This window comes from Tachyglossus aculeatus, chromosome 20, assembly GCF_015852505.1.
Source record: "Tachyglossus aculeatus isolate mTacAcu1 chromosome 20, mTacAcu1.pri, whole genome shotgun sequence".
Classification (NCBI taxonomy): domain Eukaryota; kingdom Metazoa; phylum Chordata; class Mammalia; order Monotremata; family Tachyglossidae; genus Tachyglossus; species Tachyglossus aculeatus.
Genome location: NC_052085.1, coordinates 28,909,929 through 28,925,385, shown reverse-complemented (window position 1 = coordinate 28,925,385; position 15,457 = coordinate 28,909,929).

Genomic DNA, 15,457 nt, shown 5'->3' with positions numbered 1-15,457 from the left:
TTGGGTGTAGAACAGGTGGCTATGATTTCTCAGCATCTCTAATTTTGTTTTCTGTTTCTTTATCCACACTGTAGCAATGAGTTAGTTATTGAAGTCTTACTGTGTGCAGGACACTGTACTAAGCACTTGGGAGAATACAACATAACAGTTGGTAGACACGTTCCCTGCCCACAGCGAGTTTACAGTCTAGAGGGGGAGACAGACATTAATGTAAATATTAATTAATAATGGTTAATTAATATAATTAAGTATATTAATGTCTGTCTCCCCCTCTAGACTGTAAACTCTTTGCGGGCAGGGAATATGTCAGTTACAATGTTGTGTTGTATACTCCAAAGTGCTTAGTATAGTGTCCTGCACACAGTAAGTGCTCAATAAATGCGGTTGATTGGTTGAAGCGGCCTTCCCTGATTAGACCCTCATTTCCTCCTCTCCACTCCCTTCTGAGTCACCCTGATCTGCTCCCTTAATTCACCCCTCTCTCAGCCCGGCAGCATTTACGTACGTATCCCTAATTTATTTATTTATATTGATTTTATCCAATTTTGACAAAAACTCATTGTTTCAAGATTTCATCTGCAGGCTTCCCAGTTTTCTGCCTTTAGCTTTATTTGGTTACTCCATTACCATATCAATGGTTACCATATCAATGGTATCACCATTGATTTTATATACCTTCAACTGGATTTTATCTTCTTTCAACCAGAAAGGCCCACCCCCATAAGAATCCTTGAGGGCTTGAAGAATAGAGGCAGAAGACCAGAGGAAGGTCTCTGGAAGTTCCCCAAGAGGCTGGAGGAAAGCAGGATAAATGACAGGCATGGTGATCGCTCATCCTCAATGGAAAGAGGGTTTGGGGATCACAGTGGTTCCGCTTGGGGAGTCAGGGGAAGGAGTCTGAGGGAAGCCAACCGCTTCACTGCTCAAATCAGTGTCTGTCAAAGCCCAGACAGGGGAGAGGGACATGCTGTGAGGAGGCAGGAGTTTTCCAGAATTCACTGGCGCCCAGAGGAGATAAACTTTCACGAACTGTGTGTCTTTCATGGGCTCTAAACTCTCCAATAAATGACTAGGACCCGGCTGCTACTGACTAACTAGTAATGCAGTGGAGGTTGTTTGCTTTATATCTAGCTAATGCTTGGTGTGAGAACAGGCTTCTCTGACTTTTTTAGTGTCTCTAATTTTGCTTTTCATTCCTCTGTTCACATTGGAAGAAGTGAGGATTAATCCTTTCTATTCAAGCCTCCCCCTTGAGGAGACAGAGAAGCCTTCTAAGAGTGCGCACTCCTTTCGAAAACATGCTTTTATCATTCATTCAATCGTATTTATTGTGTGCCTACTGTGTGTAAAGCACCATACTAAGCGCTTATCAAAGAGAGACCCTCCGTAGGCTGAGAATCCATCTGGACATTCAGTATTTCTTAGCAGCCTTAGCTGGATCGATCTAATCATCCATCTGTGAAATTTTTATTAAGCAACTAACCCAGTTCAAAGCACCACACTAGCACTTAGGAGAATACAGTGGAGATAAAAAATGCATCCCTGAACTTAAGGAGTTTATAATACAATGGGGGAGACAGGCAGGCAAAAATGATTTACAGATAGTGGTAACAGGAGGAAGAACAAGGAGCTAAGAGGTAGTTGTATGATTTTATGGTATTTGTAAAGCACTTACTATGTGCCAGGCACTGTTCTAAGCGCTAGGGTAGAAACAAGGTTATCAGGTTGGACACAGTCCCTGTCCCACACGAGGCTCACGGTCTTAATCCCCATTTTACAGATGAGGAAGCTGAGGCCAAGGGAAGTGAAGTGACTTGACCTAGGTCACATAGCAGACAAGTGGCAGAGCTGGTACTAGAACTCAGGTCTTTCTGACTCCCAGGTTAGTGCTCCATCTACTAAGCCACTCTGCTTCTCTTAGGATTATGATTGTGTCAGGATGAGTGACTGAATATACAATGTGATATACATAAGTGGTGGTGAGAGAAATAAAATGCATAGCTGTTGTGGGTGGTTGTTGAGTTGTTGTTCCTTGGGGTATCATGAACTGATCAAGCAAGACTTCCTGGAGGAAGTAGGATTTTTAAGAGGGCACTGAAGCGGCGGGGGAAAAGGGACTGTCCCTTCCTTTTTGTTGCCCTTCTTCCCAGCCACCCAATAGTCAGAGGGGAAAACATCCTAAGTTACAGGAAAGGAAACTAAGGCACAAAGATGTCCCAAATTGTTATTTTTATTAACAGTGATAATAATAACTGTGGCATCTGTTATGAACTTACTGTGTACCAAGCACTGTACCAAGCACTGGGGTAGATACAAGATAATTAGGTTCCATATGGGGCTCACATTCTGAGGAGGGACAACAGGTATTGAATCCCCATTCTATAGATGAGGGAACTGAGACACAGCGTAGTTAAGTGACTTGCCCAAGACCACAAAGCAGAAAATGGTGGAGCCAGGATTAGAACCCAGGCCCTTTGACTCCAGGCCTGAGCTTATTCCACTAGGCCATGTAAGCAGCTCAGACTTTGTTCCATGGATTCTCTAAGGCTCTGGGGTTGTGTCCCTCCAGCTATGAGCTATTGAATCATGGCTGGCTCAAGAGGACAATGTTCCCACCGTTTGGTTTTATTTGGAAAGCCTCCGGAGCTGTGCTCATAAAATTCTTTTCAGAACTTTCAGCCCCAAGTCTTCCAGCTCCTAAATAGTCGTTTAGGGAGGCCATGAATGCCAGTAAAGAGGAGTTTGTTTCTGAGAGTTACACAAGTTTTCAAGGAACACATGAAAATTTGCATCACTTTCCTTAGGGAAAAGGCAGCCTGCATTAATTTTCAGTATATTTCACTTGACAGTAATCACCTCTGGTACTAGCCAGGCAATAGGAATGCAGCAACACCAATTTAGGATTTCAAGAGAATAACTTGAAACTTTGCAGGTGAATGAAACTCAGAAGAAAGGAATACCTCTCAATTTTTCTGCTTACGTCTTAATTGAATGAACCATACGAAAATAGAATCAGACTTTTGTACCAGGACATGAATCAAACAATATTAGCATATTTAGAATCAGCAGAGAAGGAAATTCCTTCCTCAGTACAATACCTTTCCTTTGACTAATTGACTAAAATGCTAATGAAAGGCTTCTAATTACTCTAATTGGTTTTCCTAGAGAGTTTCTTTCTCAACCGATACTTCAAATGTTATGTCTTTGTATAGATGTCACCAGGATTATATGAAAGAAGCTCCCCAGAAAATATCTTTATATAAGAAGTTCCCAAGTTTTATGCTGCTAAGGCTCAAAAGGACATTTTTCTCTTCTGGGGAAGGGTGAGGGGAGGAAGAAAGAAGTGAAGTAGGGTGTTCTAAAATGAAGGAAATCAATTTTACTTCTAGAACTCTTGAAGCTAAGTATAGGCGCTAGAAAATAACAGTTTGGTGAGTAACACAAGCCCACACTGTTATCTGGACACTCACTATTTTGAATCTCTTTAGATGTTGTCTCACTCCACCCACCCTCTTCTCTCTTTCTCTTTATGGACTGATGCTCAATGAATGCAATTGATTGATTGATTGATTGATTGACCATACATGGAAGTTTGGGTTTGAGTCCAATTTTGGTAGATTTCTCCCTCTTTTGGTTTCCTTCACCATCATCATCATTATCAGTATTTTTTGGCATCTATTTTGTACCACTTAGGTCCTACAATCTAACCTTCACCTTATATCCTCTCCAGTGCTTAGAACAGTGCTTTGCACATAGTAAGTGCTTAACAAATGCCATCATCATTATTATTATTAATGGGGCTAGAGAAGGGGTTTAAGATAAAGTAGGGTGGGAATCTATCCATGGACAACCAATCCAGAGGGATTTTTCAGGAAAACACTCCTTAGTAAGGCAAAAGTGTGTCAATCAATCAGTCAATCAATGGTATTTACTGAGTGTTTCTTCTATGCAGAGCACTGTCCTAAACACTTGGGAGAATACAATAGAGTAAGTAAATATGATCCCTGCTCTCAAGAAGGTTACATACTAGAATCAGCTAAATTCAGAGCATTATATCAATCAATCGATCAGTTATATTTATGAAGTGCTTACTGTCTGCAAAGCACTGTACTAAGCACTTGGAAGAGTACAATATAACAGAGTTGACAGATGCCTTCTGTTCTGGAGGGAATGTAAAGCTCAGAGTGTAGTTTACACACTAAGAAGACACCTTTCACTTCTGGGGGTGGATGGAGTTTCATTGCCTTTTCAGAAAGGAGGCACCAAAACTATGTAATAACAACTGTGGTATTTGTTAAGCACTTACTGTGTGCCAGGCACTGTACTAAGCACTGAAGTAGGCACAAGTAAATCCACTTGGACACAGTTCCTGTACTTCGGGGGCTCCAAGTCTCAATCCCTATTTTACAGATGAGGTAACTGAGGCACAGAGAAGAGAAATGACTTACCCGAGGTCACACAGCAGACAAGTGGCAGAGCCAGGATTAGAACCAGTGACCTTCCCAGGCCCGTGCTCTATTCACTACACTATCCTTCCAGGAACAGGTGATAAAGAATACCAAAAGAAAGGGGGAATGTTGACCAAACACGGAAGTCAAAAACCTCCTAGAGGAGGCTTTTTTTTTAGCAGAAGAAAGTTTAAGAATTCCAACCCATGTCTGAGGCTATTTTTCAGAGACACCAGGGAACCTGCTGGAATTTTACTGAACCGTCCACCTACCCAAAGTTACCTCCAGGCTGAGAATAAACCCGAGAGATTAGGGCTGGGAAGGTAGAGTTTTTAGGAAGTTAAACATCTCAAATTGGGACTTTTAGTGAAAGAAGTTTGTCAGGCAGAACTGTAGCATTCTGACCCTGACATTAGACTACGTAGATGATGCATTTTTCATCATTTAAATTCAACTGTAAAAAAGACATGGAAGAATTCCTACAGATACAAAAATAAATGTGTTGGGCATGATGCAGAACTTTGTCTAAAAGACACCTCACAAGGTTTCACTTTGGAGAGGCGTTATTTTTCAATATTACCTCATCATCAGGAGACTGTCTTCCCCTCATAGCATGCACTTTTTAAAATATTATTGTTAGACTCTTACTCTGTGCCAGGCACTGTCCTTGGGTAGCTACAAGATAATCAGGTTGGACACAGCCCATGTCCCATCTAGGACTCACAGTCTTAATCCCTTTGTTCAAATGAGGTAACTGAGGCACAGAGTAGTTAAGTGACTAGCCCAAGGTCATGCAGCAGACACGAGGTGGAGCCAGAATTAGAATTCAGGTGCTTCTGACCTATGCTCTATCCACTAAGCCACTCTGCTTCTCAATTCAGAATTCAAAATAAAAATCAATCTCCACATGAAAAGCTTCATTATTTTGTTTACCATTGGTATAAACTTTTTGAGGGCAGGGTTGCTTCTTAAGAGTCTTTAGAACACCAAGTGCCTAGTACAGAGATCTACCCAAGGTAATAATAATTGTTGCATTTGTTAGGTGCTTTCTATGTGTCAGATGCTGAGGTAGATTCACTACTATCAGTTTGAATACAGTCCCTGTCACACGTGGGGCTCACACTCTAAGGGGGAGGGAGAACGGGTACAAATCCCCATTTATCAGATGAGGAAACAGAGGCACAGAGAAGTTAAGTGACTTTCCTAAAGTCCCATAGCAGGCAAATAGAGGAGTCGGGAGCAGAACCCAGGTCCTTTGAATTCCAGTCCTGCCCTCTTTCCTAAGGTAGATAATCAATCTATTTATATTAATACTGATAGCGGAAAGATCTGACTTTAGGCAAACAATCCAGGTGTTCTGTCAGACAAATAGGCAGAATCTGAATTCCTGCTGCCTTTTTATCTGTGTTTCAGTCAACCAATGGTATGTATTTGGGCTCTTGCTGAGAAGCTGCTTGGCTTAGTGGAAAGAGAATGGGCTTGGAAGTCAGAGGACGTGGGTTCTAATCCCAGTTCCGCCACCTGTCTGCTGTGTGACTTTAGGCAAGTCACCTAGCTTCTCTGTGCCTCAGTTACCTCATCTGTAAAATGGGGATTCAAAGTGTGAGCCCCACGTGGGACAACCTGATTCTTCTGTATCCACCCCAGCACTTAGAACAGTGCTTGGCACATAGTTAGGGCTTAACAAATGCCATCATTATTACTATTATTACAGTGCACTGTATAATACTTCCCAACTGAGTTGGTAGGCACAATTCCTGTCCAAAAGGAACTTATTATCTACAGGGGGAGATAGACATTAAAATAGACTAGCAATACAAGAAAGATAAGAATATTTACGTGAGTATTGTGGGTCTGGAGTATCAAAGTGCTTGTGGACAGAGAGCATGTCTACCAAGTCTGTTATATTGTACTCTTCCAAGTGCTTAGTAGAGTGCTCGGCACACAGTAAGCTCTCAATAAATACCATTGATTGATTAAGGGGTTAACAGTGACAGATCTGAATACTGGCTCATTGGAAGAAGGGGAGGGCAGGGCATGAGACAAAATCACCCCAGGTCCCTCCCAAGGGGTCAACTAGTTGCAGAAATTGTCAGGGACCAGATTTCTTCAATCTTTAAATTATAAATTATTAATCATTTATTTATATTAATATCTGTCTCCCCACTAGACAGTAAGCTCATTAAGGGCAGGGAAATGTGTCTACCAACTCTGTTGCACTGTATTTTCCCAAGCACTTAATACACTGTTTATTATTAATAGTAGTAATAATAATTATGACATTTGTTAAATGCTTACTATGTGCCAGGTACTGTACTAAGCCCTGGGGTGAAGACAAGCAAATTGGGTTGGACACAGTCCCTATCCCACATGGGGCTCACAGTCTCGATCCCCATTTTACAGATGAGGTGACCGAGACACAGAGAAGTTAGGTGACTTGCCCAAGGTCACACAGCAGACAGGTGGCAGAGCCATGTTCTAATATTGTTTGATTGGACTCTCCCGGGCACTTAATACAGTGTTCTATACAGAGTAAGCTCTCAATAAATATGATTTACTGACTGTACATAGTGCTTCAGAAAGACCTCTGATTAATTTCTCCAGTGGGGTTCAGTTCCTACCTTGTTGGAAAGCCTCGTATCAGGAACAGGGACAGGAGCAGCTCACTTCATGCCAGGTTCCTGGTCTTCACAAAGGCCTGTTGGAAAGTGAGATTAAATTGTTGGCAAGAGCTCTGAAGCAAATGTGCTATCACCACATTGCAGGTTTCTGGAGAGGGCAGCAATTTAGCATGTGCGAGTTAAAGCTGTGGTGAATAATTGATTGAAAAAGAGGGGTGAGATGGTGTGCATAATGTATTCAAATGGTGGCTGAGGGAAAAGTCATTTTTGAAAGATTTGTAAGCCAGGCTGCAGAGAGAGTGAGGTGGAATTCTAGGATAATCTCACTGGGCTTTCTCCAAATACACAAAAGCCAAAGATCAGCTAAATTTACTTCTACCAGAAAAAAGTTTCTCGGTGGATATATATTCAGCGGGCTCGGGGAGCTGGGTGGATGGGAGAAAACTGGCATTTTAAAAAAGGAATGGGGATAAGGAAAAGCCTTGTTGGAATCCTTGCCCAGATGATAGTGCTTCTTCTATAGTGTTCTCATGCCTGGAATGATTGTGCTTGAACATTCATTGTATTAAAATCAATTTTTGAGGGTTTTAGTGCTTTATATCTTTTTCAATGTTCTGTAGGAGGTAGCACTGATTTTTATTGAGCCCTTATCATGTTCAGAGCACTGTACTAAGCGCTTGGGAGAGTACAATATAATAAAGTTGGTAGACACTCTCCCTGCCCACAATGATCTTAAAGTCTTGAATTGCTTTGGTGGTTTATGCAAGGAACTTGAAGGGTTGGGTGGGTGTGGAATGTGATATTTTACAAGCCAGACAGCTATGCTGAAAGTCTTGGGTGGCGGTGGGAACCTGAAAGTCAATCCCTTTGATATTAATTGAGGCCAACTTGAGAACTTTTACAGTGATTTAGGAGATCAAAAGGAATTCCTTGAAGAACAGTTGTTAAGATCAAGTAGCATGGTTGTTGATGGGGAAAATCCCTTCAATTTGAAACAATTCCAATCACACTAAGCCCACAAGCCATACGTGCTTAAATACTCGGTTATTGTAGTTTAAATCATATTTTGTAAATTATTTATATTAATGCCTTTCTCCACATGTAGACTTAAAGCTCATTGTTAGCAGGGATGGTGTCTGCCACCTCTGCTGTATTTGTACTCTCTCAAGCACTTAATACAGTGCTCTGCACATAGTAAGCGCTAAGAGAAGCAGCATTGCTCAGTGGAAAGAGCCTGGGCTTTGGAGTCAGAGGTCATGGGTTCAAATCCCGGCTCTGCCACTTGTCAGCTGTGTGACTTTGGGCAAGTCACTTCACTTCTCTGGGCCTCAGTTCCCTTATCTGTAAAATGGAGATGAAGACTGTGAGCCCTCCGTGGGACAAGCTCATCACATTGTAACTTCCCCAGTGCTTAGAACAGTGCTTTGCACATAGTAAGCACTTAATAAATGCTATTATTATTATTATTATTACTAAACAAATACTGCTGGTGATGATGATGACAGTCCAATCATTACGCTCCACTCACTGATCCCCCCCCATGCTGAGAAGAATCTTCAGTCAACCAATAAATCAATCAATGGTACTTACTAAGAGCTTAACGTGTGCATTGATTGAACCCCCCCTTTTTTTAGTGGTACTTACTGGGGTAGATTCAAGTCAATCCAGTTAGACAGAGTCCCTGTCCCACATGGGGTTCACAGTTTAAGTAGGAAGGAGTAGGATTTAACTTCCATTTTACAGATCAGGTAACTGAGGCCCAGAGAAGTTAAGTGACTTGCCCAAGCAGATAAGTGACAGAGCTGAGATTAGAACCCAGGTCCTCTGACTCCAGGGCCTAGGCTCTTTCCACTAGGCCATGCTGCTTCCCATTTTCTTCCCTGAACCATCCCTTGGCGTGTCTGAAAGAGAAGCAGCATGGCCCAGCTCTGCCACTTGCCTACTGTGGAATCTTGGTCAAGTACTTCATTTCCGTGTGACTCAGTTTCCTCATCTGTAAAATGGACATCCAATGCCTATTCTCCTTCCTGTCTAGAAGGTGAGCCCCATGTGGAACAGGAACTGTATTTGATGTGAGTATCTTGTATCTATGCTGATGCTTTAGTACAGTGCTACATACTGCTGTCATAATTATTGTCATCATTATTGACGATGATGATGGTGTTTGGTAAGTGCTTACTATGTGCCAGGCACTGTTCTAAGCACCGGGGTAGATACACACTAATCAGATGGGACACATTCCATGTCCCACATGGGGCTCGCAGAGTTAATCTCCATTTTACAAATGAGTCAACTGAGGCACAAAGAATTAAAGATCATTCATTCATTCGATCATTTTTTGAGCACTTACTGTGTGCTGGGCACTGTACTAAGTGCTTGGGAGAGTACAATATAACAGTAAACAAACACATTCCCTGCCCATGACAAACTTACAACCTAGAAGGGGATATCTCACCCACGAGCTCCATCATAATAATAATAATGATGGTATTTGTTAAGCACTTACGATGTGCTAAGCACTGTTCTAAGCGCTGGGGTAGATACAAGGTAATCAGGTTGTCCCATATGGGGCTCACAGTCTTAATCCTCATTTCACAGATGAGGTAACTGAGGCGCAGAGAAATTAAGTGGCTTGCCCAAGGTCACACAGCAGACAAGTGGCAGAGCCGGGATTAGAACCCACGACCTCCGACTCCCAAGCCCGGGCTTTTTCCACTAAGCCACGCTGCTGCTTTTCTAGAAGCTTTCATAGAAGCAGTAGCAGCAGCTACTACTAATAATTAACTACTAATAATTAATGATTAGGGTACTCATTAAGCTCTTATTGTGTGCCAAGCACTGTTCTAAGGTCACACAGCCAATAAATAGTCAGGATTAGAACCCATATCCTTCTGCCTTCTGGGCTTATGCTCTCTCCATTAGGCCATGATTATTGTTAAGGGGTTTGTTTCTAGGAGGATATAATATAGGCCAATTGCTGTCCACCAAACCAGACTCCCCACCAAAAGTAGGAAGCACCCTCCTTCTTTGTCCAGAACAGCTATTCAAGGGTCATGGCAGGCTAGGAATCTTTGCAACAAAGCCTCAACAGTTTTCTGTTGAGAGAAATTCCACTCATCTCAAGTCTAGCTCTCAGGACCATTGAAGTGTGCCCGTGCTGATCTCACCCTCGGTGCCCTTTTAGGGGTTCAGAACAGGGATAGTTTCCCTCAGAAACTCTATGCAGCAGACATCCATTGTATATGAAAGTAGAATCGATGGAGCCCCCAGAAGACAGATTTGCCTCGAAAACAAGCAACGATGATGAGTTATTTTCAAAAGTGAAAGTCTGAGATGAAGGCGTTTCTAATAGCCTGATATCGATTCCCATTCTGTGATCAGCAAAAGCAAACTTGGTCTCGGCAAGAGAGGGAATCTCGCTTTATGAAAACATCCAGCACCACTTCCTAACCCAGCTGGTACTTTTCCTTAAGGATCCCTGTTCTTGTTTCCCTCCCATGGTTCAGCAATGGGAATTCTAGGGGAATGGTGTATTTTTATTCCACTAGGTTCTAGAACAGAGGGTACAGTGACCTGATTCCAAGCACCAGACCTCTGTTTCCATGGGTGGGCCTCGGGGGTTCTGGGATAACATGGAGGCAATGCCTATGTTGAAATAGCATGGCCTATTGGATAAAGCACGGGCCTGGGTTTCAGAAAAACTTGCGTTCTAATCCTGACTCCTCCGCTTATCTGCTGTGTGACCTTGGGCAAGTCATTTAACTTCCCTGGGCCTCAGTTACCGCATCTGTTAAATGGGGATTAAGATTGTGAACCCCATGTGGGATATGGACTGTATCCAGATATGGACTGCGTCCAACCTGATTAGCTTGCATCTACCCCAGTGCTTAATACAGTGCCCAACACATGGTAAACACTTAACAGAGGCCACAAAAAAGTGGTCAAACAATCAATAAATGGCATTTATTGGGTGCTTACTGTATGTAGAGCACTGAATTAAGAACTTGGGAAAGTACAATAAAGTAACTAAAAACAATCCCTACTTTTGAGGAGCTCACAGTCTATTCAGGGAGGCAGACACTAAAACAAATTACAGGTAGGGGAAGCAATTAGGTGTAAGGATTTGTAGATAAATGCTATGGGGGTCTGGAGTCGGGATGAAGACCCATGTGACTCAGGGGTAGGGACTCAAGTGCAGAGGTGACACAGAAGGGAGGGAGACCAGGATGGGGATATGAGCAATAAATCAGGGAAGACTTCCTGCAGGAGATGGAATGGGTCAACTCTGGTGGGAGAGAAGGTGGAAAAAGAGGATGGGGAGCTTGGTTTTCATTTTTTGTGTTTAAATGGCCGCACTCCTCTTCCCCGTTTCCCAAGTTTGCTGCTTCCTGTGGTTGATAGTGGCAGTTTATTGTTTCCTGATGATAATATAAGGAACTTACTATGTCTCAAACACTAGGGTTGAAATAAGATAGTCAGATCAGAAGCAGTTCCTGTCCCACATAAGTTTCACATTATTATAGATAGAGAGGGCTGATATCTTATCCCCATTGAATAGACGTGGAAACTGAGGCCCAGAGAGGTTAAATGACTTGATCAAGGTCACACAGCTGAGAACTGGGGTTAGAACCAGAACCAGAGAAGCAGTGTGGCTCAGTGGAAAGAGCATGGGCTTTGGAGTCAGAGCTCATGGGTTCAAATCCCAGCTCCACCATCAGCTGTGTGACTTTGGGCAAGTCACTTCACTTCTCTGGGCCTCAGTTACCTCATCTGTAAAATGGGGATTAAAACTGTGAGCCCCAGGTGGGACAACCTGATCACCTTGTACCCTCCCCAGCACTTAGAGCAGTGCTTTGCACATAGTAAGCACTTAATAAATGCCATCATTATTATTATTATTAACCAAGGTGTCCTGAGATGAGGACCAGGCTCTTTCTCTCCCGGCAATGAACACACTTTGCTCTGACATCTCTCCTTCTTTCCTCTCGGGGAAGGAAAATTCCTTTAATAATGGGTACTCCTGTGACCCAACGGATAGAGCACAGGTCTGGAAGTAAGAAGGCTCTGGGTTTTAATCCCAGCTCTGCCACTTGTCTGCTGTGTGACCTTAGGCAAGTCACTTCACTTCTCTGCGCCTCAGTTACCTCAGCTGTAAAATAGGGATTAAGATTGGGAGCCCCATGTGGGACAGGGACTGTGTCCAACCTGATTTGCTTGTATCTACCCCAGTGCTTAGTACAGGGCCTGGCACATTGTAAGCGCTTAACAAATAACACATTTATTATTATTATTACTATTACCTTGGCGCAGTGTGGGATGGTTCTTCTCATTTTTTTCCAGGCAATGCACAATGGATGAGCAGTCCAGGTCCCCGCTAGCCAACCCAGACCACTGCTGCTATAGAGTCTTGGGATCCACTCTTATCTAAGCCCACCAAGAGCGGTGCCCCTAACTGTGAGTTTCAAGAGAGATGCCAGGAGCTTGTGGGGACCAGGGAAGAGGTGTAACCGCTAGGTACCTCTGAAATGCAGAGGCTTGAGAGTGCTCTCTGCATCTTCTCTGAGTCAATCTGCTCTCTCGGTTGCCCCTCCACTCGGCCCTTTCCCCCAAACCCCTGCTTGTCCCTTGGCTTTCTACCCTGGTAGTCCCAGTATGTTTCCCAGGGAGTTGTTAATCTTCACAGCCTGTGTCTCGCTAATGGCAGCGATGCAGCTGTTGATGTGTGTTAGAACAACTTTTTCACCTCCAAGGGTGTTCGGAAGCCTTTCGTGGAAAGACCGGCTCCGATTGGAGAATGGAAGAGACTCACAGGCTGGAGAATGAGCTTCCTAGAGGCAGACAGCATCAGCAGTAACTGCAAATATGAAACATGAAACCCAAGGGGAAGCTTTTTTGGGGGCCACATGGAAGATATCAATGGCCAGGCCCCCGAGAGGGTATCGGTGAGAATCAGCATGGTGTAGTGGCTACAGCATGGGCCTAGGACTCAGAAGGACCTGGGTTCTAATCCCGGCTCCTCTACTTGTCTTCTGTGTGACCCTGTCTGCTGTGCCACAACTTATCTGTGCCTCAGTTGCCTCATCTGTAGAATGGGGACTAAAACTGTGAGCTCCATGTAGGGCAGGGACTGTGCCCAACCTGATTAGCTTTTCTCTACCCAGTGCTTAGAACAGTGCTTGACACACAGTAAGCGCTTAACAAATACCATCATTATCATCATCATCATTATTATTAGTCTTTGAATATAAAGGAATATATGCTCCCATCAGTCTAACTGCAGTCCAACTTACTCTAGACTGTAGAGGGCAGGGAACGTGTATACCAACTCTGTTGCAGTTAGTGCTGTGGTCTGCACACAGTAAGCACTCAATATAGACCCGTGTTTGATATATTGATTGATTGAAATGCATCCATATGTTGTTCAATTCTGTGAGAAGCACTGTGTTGCGTTATTATACCTGTAATAAAATCCTAGATTTTCTCCCATTATTTACATTCTCCTCCACCCTCACCTCTGGCCTTTTTACAGCCAGCAGAAATTTGAAAATTGTGTTCCAAAGATTGCAATACCCTGGGACAAAGGACACGGTTGCTTAGCAACAAGATGCATGCGACCGTTCAGACTAAATTTCTTACTTGGGTTTCTTTCCTGTTTTGCTGGCATGGCTCCCAGAGCTGTCATGGAGAACCAGACATCAAATGACCTTTCCTTTCCCCACAGAGACTGGAGCTCCGCGCTTGGCCAAAATTCCTGAATCCTTTGAGAGTGGCCCGTGTGTTTGTGTGCATATGTGTGCGTGTGTGTCTCCCAAGCGCTTAGTACAGTGCTCTGCACATAGTCAGTGTTCAATAAATATCATCGATGATGTTGATGATTTCTCTGGCCCTCTTTTTTTCAAAGGCTTTCCTAAAGAAGGAGAGGTCAGTGGGATTTCCAAACTCGCTTTTATCTTAAAAATGCCCTGAAGTTGAATTGATTGATGAATTTGGAATTGGGCATCACCAAAGAGAGGGACCTGAAACCTTCCCACAAGCTGGTCTTCAACGATAAGGGCACAGGGCATGCATTCAATGCATATGCTAAAGTGCTGGGAGCTGAGCCCATTTATTACTTAACTAGGGGTTAGCACAATATCCGCCCAATTTCCTGTGGCTGATGAAATAAGGGGGCCAGGGGTGAGACATCTAGGCAAACTGAATAGGGGTACTTTGGGAATTTAAAAAACTCCTTTTCCTGATTCCTCCCCAGGCTAAGTGCGGGTTCTAAGCCCAGTCTTCAGCTGCAAAGGCAGAGAGAGGGGAAAAGAGGATCAATATGAGAAGAGAGTTGCTCTCCAGAAGGAATCATTTATTTTCTACATTCTGAAGACCTTAAATAGCTTCTCGCATGGGTGCTTTGTTCAGTGCTCTGCACACAGGTAGTCCTCAATAAATATTATCGATTGATTGATGAGTCGGTTGATGTTAAAAGTCGTCATTACCTTAAGAACAGATCAAAGATTTACCTGAATTCTTTTTAACGTAGATTCTTTCTTTCAGATTCCTTAAAAAGATCAGTTTTCCTGTTTTTATTCCTGATGGCAGAAACTATTCTTCCTGAGAGATGGGGCGAGTTAGATTCGTTTCAGACAGGAAAGTTTCCAGTCAAAACTTCCTGGTAATCAGTTTTCTCTGCAGATTTGATACTGTGTATAACATGAATGGCAGTTCTTTCTTGCTTTTTTTCATGGTATTTGTTAAGCGCTTACAATGGGCCAAGCACTGTTCTAAACACTGGGGTTTATCGGGTTAGGCACATTCCTTGTCCCACATGGGGCTCATAGTCTAAGTAGGAGGGAGCACAGGTATTGAATCCCCACTTTACAGCTGATGAAACCAAGGCACAGAGAAGTTAAGTGACTTGTCCAAGGTCACCCGGCAGGCAAGTGGCAGAGCTGGGATTAGAACCCAGGTCCTCTGATTCCCAGGTCTGTGCTCTTTCTACTAGTCCATGCTTTCTTCCCTGGGTTGGATTAAGTGCAACTGTACGTGAGACAACTGTTGGACGGTTTAATAATGAAGAAGTGACTTCTAAAGGCAAGACAGTCTCCAAAATCCAAGTGCCACAATCCAAGTTTTCTTCGAGTCATGGTAAATTTTTCAGACTGTCCTCAAGTACAGAATTCTTTTCATTCCTCCGTTTTATTGAAGGGATTTGGGGGGACGGGAAGACTACATCCTCAGCTGTTATTCAAGAATATATATGGTTAGTGCTTAGGATTTTGAATTTTAGCAAAGTCATTTTGCCATCTGTTACAATAGAAATCCATCTGCCACAATAATGCGATCAAAACCTGGATCCCTAAAGTAGTGAGGGCTGCTTTGAGATCTGAAGAGGCAATTTCAGAT